Source organism: Phyllopteryx taeniolatus, unplaced genomic scaffold, assembly GCF_024500385.1.
Source record: "Phyllopteryx taeniolatus isolate TA_2022b unplaced genomic scaffold, UOR_Ptae_1.2 contig_284, whole genome shotgun sequence".
NCBI lineage: Eukaryota > Metazoa > Chordata > Actinopteri > Syngnathiformes > Syngnathidae > Phyllopteryx > Phyllopteryx taeniolatus.
In genome coordinates, this window is record NW_026903211.1 from 1 (window position 1) to 7655 (window position 7655).

Genomic DNA, 7655 nt, shown 5'->3' on the forward strand with positions numbered 1-7655 from the left:
GTCCTCCCACCGCATAAAGAAGTCACACAAGGAGACATCCAGCAAAGCATTGTTGTCCAGTCTGCCTGTAAGACGAGAGCAAATGGGAACATTTGAAGCATCTGTAAGTAAAGGACCCTTGTAAAATACCTGTATACTACTGTGGCCCCTCCATGCTGCACTCAGTTTGCGCCGCAAGAAGGCACAAGCTAGGCCATATTTTGTGTTGGTGCGGCGCAAGCGAAGAGAAGTCGCCTGGTGCCTTTCCCCGACTGGTTTGGATTTAATGTAGGCCACAGCTCAGCAATATGTATTAGTCACTGTTAGAAATCCCTGGCTTGATTTGTAAATGAAGCGGAGACAATGCCCAACTGCTGAAAGAGAGATTGGTTCAGCAAAGTCTAATGGCATTGCAGAGATCTGGGGAAGTTTAGGTTCAGCCATGAGCTCCACAACAAAGCGTTTCAAACACGTTTAAGGATCATAGTGTAGTTTATAAGTGGTAAATCGGAACTACCCAAACATTGTTAGTGCTATAACTGCTATTAAGTTACTTTATAGTTTGACCATGGAACAGATTTAAAATGTACCTGATATTAGATACTCTGTGCCATTGGCCAGATTGACTCCACACGCTGCAGAGTTGCTTGCAGTGTAGACGAACCAAAAAGCTTTTCTGGGCCCTTGAATGCCTGAAAAATAAAGTTGTAGTCATGTTGAATTTGCATACATACAGATAGAGTAGATGACTGAATGTTTTACCTCAGTCTGTTTGATGTCATACTTGATAACATTTGAGACACCAGGATTGAAGATACCAGGCATTTTCTCACCAGTATTTAAGACAACGTCAGCCTTCCCAACAACCGTCGCCTTTATGACTAGAAAGACAATGAGCTTTTATAGATTTACATTCAAAACAAAAGGATGCATCGAGCTTTGAGGATTTGGGGCCAAGGCGGCACCACAAATCCAAATGAAAGGAAAACAGGTTTGACTGTCAGCACTTTCTGGATGTGAAAAGACAAGAGCAAAATACAAGATCATGCAAAACTATTTCTTTGATGTAGAAGCAGTAAATTTGAACTGAGCATCTTCAAAATACTTTTAAAAACCTCAAGTAACTGAATCCACAGAAAGTCTTTAAACGTTAGTATTGCTACACACAAATGAACCTGTAATGGCATCCCCAAAGGCAACATTAGTAATGCATGCAATGGCTTTCATAACTGCTAGCTTTAAAAAAGTCCAGCAAGAGCTTCAAAATAAATGCTCAGGGCCCCTTAAAGAGTCAATCATTTTGCCAGAGTGGAAAGGAATCTGAAGTCAGGTCTGCCTTCTTTGCTGGTCTGAACACCATCAGAAGCACTATGTTTACAATGTCATTAAATGAGGTACCGTACAAACTATTTAATAATTGATTTTCAGTCTTTGGTCTTCATTTCAGTGTGCATCTTCACTGCCCAGTTTCCACTAGATTTGTCCAATCAGATTTCATCTGTGTGTTCCCATGTCAATGTAATCTGCCCAGGGCCTTCAGAATCCCAATCGCTGGTTGAGGACAAATGGGCATTATGAACAATTACCGTTTTTCTTAAGCAAGCAGATGTTACATTCACTACTCATGCACAGATATGCATACGACAGTCGCATTTTGCGCTCCATACCGACAGCAATGCTAAGCTAGGGAGGTCAACGGCTTCATCGCATTCCATGTGGCTGTGAACAGCAAGTAAACCAAAAGCCAAAAGGATGCCAGTACATTGTGCTGCATATGGTTCTGTGCAATTAAGGGAACTCTGAGTCCCTTTCAAATGTATTTTTTTTTTCCCCCTCTTTGCTCCACCACCCTCAATGTGTATGGATAGCATACGCTTTGGCATTGACCAAACAGTAATCCTCACAAAACTCTTAGAAATGCGCAAGACTTAATTTCAGTCCATGTATTGCCTTCTGTGGGAGCGTCGACCTCACCAACATGGCCGCAACCTATGACACATCTTATGTAGTCTACAACAGCTACATGGGTACTGAGTAATGTGAAGGGCCACCAGTCTGATACACATACAAAAATAAAAATAAATTTCTCTAATGTGAAGACACTGAACAGGTTACGGATTTCTCACGATACTTGTTGCGCATTATTTGTTTCCTTTCTACAAATCTCTGACAGAGTTTACATTTCCGAATGATCACTTCTGGAACATCTATAGAAAGTCACAATGTCCCATCACCGGTGAGCAGCTTTTAAAACATGCACCACATTTGGTGTGCCTTGGTATACACCTCTCTCTCTCTCTGTAAATGACATTGATTAGATTTTTTGATGAGATTAGAACTAACATGCAAAGTTGGTCACTTCAGTGACAATTTCCAAAATGCACTGCACACCACTGAACAACCTGAAATGTTATTAGCAACACCCGCACGTTACTATCAAATGAATGGCTACTGTAGCTTTAAGTCTACTTCAATTTGCAATTAACTAAAAGGACTCGATAGTCGTTTTGCCACAAATTAAACAGGGTTTGCCAGAAATGGAATTAAAGTACACTATTGAAAGCGGTACTTTTCCAGGTCAACGTGGTAGCTTTAAAAAGTAGGCTTGATGGGTTCAATTTGCAAAGACATTGAAGTTATTGTCACAAACTACACTGGAAAACGTATAAAAGTAAAATGCCCCAATGTCATTAGAAACACCTGCAGTTCCCTGCTTATCCAAGTAATATTTGAAATACATGAAATTAATTATAAAAACGTAGCTTTAAAGCCATTGTCAAAGTAAACTGGGGATTGCGAATCAACTAAAAAAAAAGGGTCAAACTTATTAGCTAAAGTTTTTATTCCTTCACCTCTGTCAACATGGTCACTTCATACAAAAATTACAAGCAAGAAGCATCATTAATGGAGAAATTGGCACAATTACATTTTATTCCAGTAACTAGATTTTAAAGTGTGGAAATGTCACACAGACCACAAAAACATTTGGCAAACAAACACTCCCCGACAATCTACTACATAGTGTTTGAATCAATTTAAAAAAAAATAAATAAAAATTGGACTTAATGAGGAGCCCGTTCACAACTTACCGACTTCTGCTTGACAAAACGCCTCCTGTGGATGCCTTGGAAAACAGCTGCAGGCTTGTGCTCCTTCCTGAAGCTGCCACAAGCACAGCAGCACGAAAGTCTTCACCGTCCAGCTCATTGTTGATAGCGCAGGCCAACAAAGTAAAAAAAAACAAACAAACAAGAAATCTATAGAATAATGCAGAAATGAGAAGGTTCAGGTTGCTCAGGACACTGTTGGAGAAGGGTTGCTGTTTTCTGGAGCACCAGCTAGCTTGCTCTGCTTAATCTCAGCTTCACGTGGGCCTTTTTATGGCTGCAGAATCCGCCCACAATTATCAATTAAGCGATGTCACTTGCACACGCTGTTGCTGTTTTCACCAGGTGTGGGCAATTAACTTTTCAAAGCGGTTGCCGAGGGCCACACCAACCTGTTAACATCAATTGTTTTACATATCAGTGTCTTTTTTTATTAAGTACTAAATTGTTTTACTAAAATACTATTTGTGTAGCGATGGTAAACAGTGATGGAAATTATTAGATCACCATTGTTTCTTCAGTTTCTTGTTCATTTTTGCTTTGTTCAACTAGGTAGATTTGTTTGGGCTTTAGCTTAAAACAAGTCAAATAGTGGGTGGTCAACTAGGTAGATTTGTTTGGGCTTTAGCTTAAAACAAGTCAAATAGTGGGTGGCACGGCAGACGACTAGTTAGCACAGTCGCATCACAGCTTTGAAGTCATGGTCATTAACTACTGACACTGAAAGCACACGTCACATACATTGCCAAAATAAGAAATAAAATTGATAAGTGCAAAAATTTCAGAACAAAAACACAGTTATATAATCCAAAAAGAAAACAATTGAAATCAAGCACTTATTTGCTGACACTTAAATTTGCTTGTTTTTTTTGACAGCAAGCCTACTAGTGGGGGTCCCATTGATGATATTACAGATTACCAACAAGTCATTGCATTTTCTACGAGGATTTACAGATGCCATAGACTTGGACCATTATCAGCTGTCTCTCGGGCTCCTTGCTAACCTCCAGCCAGCTACAGCTAGCACGGGGCCCTCTGTGGGGAATTCCCGAAACGATGTCTTTGCCGACTCGAAATCAGTACAAATTGTTTTGTCATTGATATGGGCCCATGTCAATCTCAATATCTCAAGCCCCCTTCAGCTCGAGGGGCTCAGCAAGCTGTAGCTCCAAAATAAGTTGCAATAAATTGTCTAAAGTGCATACCTACAACAAGTGAACAATTACTCCTCTCTAGCTTTTTAAAAATTCAAAGCTCAAGTGCATCTTAAATCAGTCCTTAAATATTGGGTAACTATCAATTGCACCAGTATAACTTTGCAGTTGATATAATGGCTTAAATATACCAATGTCAGTTTAAATGTACTGCCGGCCTCGGTGAAAGCCTTGTATATCCAATAAGAAAACCAAAATAACCAAATTTGAGGGATTAGCATTGCATTGTCAAACAGAGCATGCCATTTTCAACACTTTACATTGGTTGATAATTTCTAATTCAATTTGTGAAGCAATACAAAATCGACCAAATTTGGGCGAGTCATTTCAGCCTAATACCAGCGCTATGAAGTGTACCGCCACATTTTTAGAACAAAAACCGCTACATACACTTACTAGGGGTTCATCTTGTTCACAAGCACGTTTTCTCCACACAAATCAGTTCTTTTATACAAGGTTTTATTAACCAAGCCACAGCTAAAGAATGAGGTGTTACAACAAAAAGGTACACAGACAATATATGGTGAATAAATGTGCAGCATTAATCAAGCATAAAGCAGGAAGGGATATGACATTTGGAATCACAGACAGATCAGATTGCACAAGGGAGTGAATTTCCCCACCAACTTTAAATGTATCCCTCCCCAATCACTAATGCATCAAAACCTTTATTCTGAAAAGGCGATGTGAAATTACTTGGAAGACAAACAGCAGTTGTAAAAAGTATTGTGACCTCGTTTGCTTGTACAGGTTATGCCCAACATTAAGCAGAAGTTGGTATAAAAGTGCTCGTGTCAGAAAAGGGGCAGGGAAAACAATACACTGCATTGACTCAATTTGTTTATTTGAGTGAAGGGTCTTCAACATCCATGAAGTCGTTTTTTGGACTAGGCGACTCCAGTGTACCAGGCACAAGAACCGTCGCTTTTCTTGATGCAAGCAAAGTGTCGGTACACCTTCACCATCAGAAAGTCCGCCCACAAGCACTCGGCCGGGCCGCTGCTGCACGGGATGGACGTGCAGCGCGTGAGCTGCAAGAGACAGAAATTCATGCTCTCACAACATTGTAGCGTGACTCCTGGAACGGCAATTATTGTTAAAAACAGTCTCCACATTACCCCAAATCATCATTAATACTGCAGCAGGAACTCTGTTTAAGTGGCTTAAACATTTTTCTAATCTTAAATCCATCCTTGGCGTTTCTACCTTGCAATCGCAGCCCATTTGGTAGCGCTGCACCAGGCCTCTCTTTTGCATGGCGCTCAAGTCTTCCCAGCGTTGAAAAAAGTCACACAGGGAGACATGCATCAAACCCTCAGAGTCCAGTCTGCCTGTAATGGTGGATAAACGACAGGAGGGGAAATGAGTGGAGAAACTGGGTGGCACGCAAGCTTGCCCAGATTTGGCAGTTATGAGCGACCAAACAGGAAGTAGCCTTGTAACTTTAGCCCCGCCGGTATGGCTGAAAAGTAGGCTACAGCTCAGGAATGTATATGCATTTGTCACAGTTACAACAGAAAACTGTCTACTTCTAAATAAAGATGCGATGACAAAGCAGCAGCCAAAATAGTGTTGTTCATCCCATTCTAATGGCACAGCAGGGATCTGGGGGAGTTTAGGTTCATCCATAAGCTACAGGTCTATGAAGAATGGTTCAAGGTGTACTTCAGGCTGAGCAGGAGCCAGTTTCATTTTCGACATGTTGCGAAGCGGCACTCTCCAAACCATTTTTTCAAAGGCTAATGCAAGATTAATTTGAAACGGCAAGAAAAGAATCAAAACATTTTTAGCAGGTAGTCTCCTACTTGTGACAAGTTTATGTCGCCATTGCCTGCAAAATTTACTAATATCTGTAATGTTGCCGTTCTAATGTACTGTTGAAACTGAAGCCCCGGAATCGATTTTTTCCGCTGTTTTTTGTGAAATATACCAGATAGTAGATACTCCGTGGCATTGGCCAGATTGACTCCACAAGCTGCAGAATTGGGTTCAGTGTAGATGGAACAAAACCGCTTTTCAGGGCCCTTGAACATCTGGGAAAACAAACAAGTTAGATAAATGGTGAATTTGCAGACATGAAGACGAGTCTTACCTTGATCGGTTTGATGCGATACTTTATAAGATTTAAGGTAGAGGCAGCCTTCCCAACCACTTTTGCCTTGATGACTGAAAAGACAGTTTTTATAGAGTTACAAACTTGAGCCATTGCATTCACTTTCTGGTGTATGAAAGTCAACTTTACAAACTCTAGGAATAGCTGTAAAATACTTCAGACCTCTTAAAAAAAAAGTCAGTTATTTTGGTACATGCATGAAATGCATCTGAAATGGGCTCATAAAACAGTCAGCCTTAATGTCATTTGCAACACTTGCACTTTACTGGCAATTCAAGTGAAACTGCTAGATTTAAAAATAACTACTTTTTGAATTGTAAGTCATTTTGCACAAGTTGCACTTAAATTAGCCAGAAATGGCACCAGCACAAGTATAAACCATTGTGAACCTTGAACTTCCAGGTCAAATTGCTAGCTTTAAAACATCAATCAATGATATAAGTTTAATGCCTCAAGGTGTTCAAGATTCTTTGGCAGCCATTTTCTCACTGACTAAAAATTCATAAACTGCCTTCATTTCCTTAACACTTGCAATTTTGTCCCGTTGAACTTACCAACATCCGATTGACAAAACACCTCCTGGGGATGCCTGGCGACACATTTGCAGGCTTGTGTTCCTTCCTGCAGCCCCCACAAGCACAGCAGCACCAGGGGCAGCGCGAAACTCTTCGCCGTCCAGCACATGGTCGATCGGTCAGGCCTACGGTCAAAAAAAAGGAGACAGTTTGGATCGTGCAAACAGGGCCGCTGTTCCCGAGTGAAAGGTCTGTTCTGCTCAAACCGACCAGTGTGCTCTACCTGACTCCATGTTCGCAAGGGCCTTTTTATAGGCGCAAAATCCGCCCACGTGAGGTCACCTGACCTGAATACACTAATGACTGTTTTCACCTGGCTTTCCCCAATCACCTCTAACTACGCACCCATGCGCTTGCTTGAAGTTTAATCAACTTAATTTAAATGTGCTGGCACGTTGGACGACTTGTTGGCACATCTGCCTCACAGTTCTGGGGACCGGGGTTCAAATCCCGGCCCCGCCTGTGTGGAGTTTGCATGTTCTCCCTCTGCCTGGGTGGGTTTTCTCCGGGCACTCCGGTTTCCTCCCACATCCCAAAAACATGCGTGGTAGGTTGATTGAAGACTCTAAATTGCCCATAGGTGTGAATGTGAGTGCGAATGGTTGTTTGTTTCTATGTGCCCTGCGATTGGCTGGCGACCAGTTTAGGGTGTATCCCGACAAAGATA

The 7655-nt window shown here is 41.4% G+C and overlaps 1 long non-coding RNA gene and 1 pseudogene across 1 annotated transcript; both read right to left on the bottom strand.

Annotated features, from left to right (window-relative positions):
- On the bottom strand, window positions 1-3342 carry LOC133473560 (uncharacterized). The gene is made up of 4 exons (XR_009787134.1): window positions 3069-3342; window positions 742-860; window positions 570-671; window positions 1-65 (listed from the first exon to the last, which is right to left on the bottom strand). It is a non-coding gene; the product is annotated as an uncharacterized LOC133473560 (long non-coding RNA).
- Window positions 3343-4742: 1400 nt separating this feature from the next.
- Window positions 4743-7186, bottom strand: LOC133473561 (metalloproteinase inhibitor 2-like; annotated as a pseudogene).
- Window positions 7187-7655: the final 469 nt, after the last annotated feature.